This window comes from Carlito syrichta, unplaced genomic scaffold, assembly GCF_000164805.1.
Source record: "Carlito syrichta isolate Samal-C Ts95f unplaced genomic scaffold, Tarsius_syrichta-2.0.1 Scaffold68823, whole genome shotgun sequence".
Taxonomy (NCBI): Eukaryota; Metazoa; Chordata; class Mammalia; order Primates; family Tarsiidae; genus Carlito; species Carlito syrichta.
Genome location: NW_007012919.1, coordinates 18,939 through 20,219, shown reverse-complemented (window position 1 = coordinate 20,219; position 1,281 = coordinate 18,939).

Here is a 1,281-nt window from a genome sequence, read left to right as displayed (position 1 = left end):
AGAATCAGGGATAGACAAGGCTGGATACTTTAAGTTGTTTCTATATCATTTGTGGGTAAGTAACATGTTAATTTTACTTTCCCAGTACCCATTAAGATATGTACCTGGAATATCTTAGGAGTCTCTTGGAATAGGAAGTAAAGTTGTCAGACTTTGTTTTAAAAAAAGCCACAGGGAATCTCCCTGTACCTGTGAAGTAGAACTTTCTATTTTTTTCACATATTAGGAAGTTCATTTTTAGTCCCTTCTTTTCTCTTTATCTCCTCAATTTTACCATGGGAGGAAGGGGACTTGGGAAGATTGAGACTAGGAAAAATTCACAGGGTATATGTAGCTAACCCTTCTTCTAGCTTTCAGAGTGATCTACTTTTATGAATTTCTTGTTTAAATAGTACTTTGAGTTTCATTTCATTAACTTCTGTTTTGGAAACTTGCTCACTGGGCAGGATTATTTCACCTCATTGTACAACGATCACTCAGCCTAGTCCAGTGGACCATTTTCTTCAAGCTTAGTTCTCTGATTCAGTATAACTAACGAAACTAATTTGAATTAGTCAGGTCTCACTGCACATGGAACTGAGTCTTAGGCTATGGAGTCTGTGAGTCAAATCTAGTTCTCAAGTGGTTCAGAAATACCTGGAAAATTTAAGGTGAAAGCATTTTAAACAACTTGGGCTATGAATTCCCATGGCGCCTCTCCAGGCAATCTTGCCATGGCACACCAGCTACATATTGCTGATGGCCTCATATTCAGGGTTCCACACTTGTCTGCAGAAGAGTTGCAGGCTAAGTTGAAGGTTTTCAAAGCTACCAGTTGCCCCCTGACAGTGTGTGGCATTGAGTAAAAAGTTCAGGCTCGCCTCCATGAAGGGATTTACCACTATTCCAGGCGGGATAGACCAGGAACTCAACCAGGTTCTACCGTATATGAAAGGTAGTCTAGTGATCTTGGACACTGGGGTCTATCAAAATTTGTTGGAGTGCTCTATCATAGAAACTCTGGGTAAATATCTCCTCTCAGATATGCTAGTTTGGCACACAATGGTCCTGGCTTCCTAGGTTAGACCAGTGTCTACCTACAGTCTCCTGAAAGAACAGGTTCTGTTAACCATTGGGTTTGGTCTTATTAGCAAGTCCTGGATTATTAGAAGCAATCTTTCTCAAAGACCATTTATTCCATTGAGCATCTTCAGGTTTCATATTGAGAATTGAATATGATGTCACAGCTCTTTCCTGTACCATAGTTGGGGGTTTTTTTTTGGTTGTTTTTTTTTTTTTTTT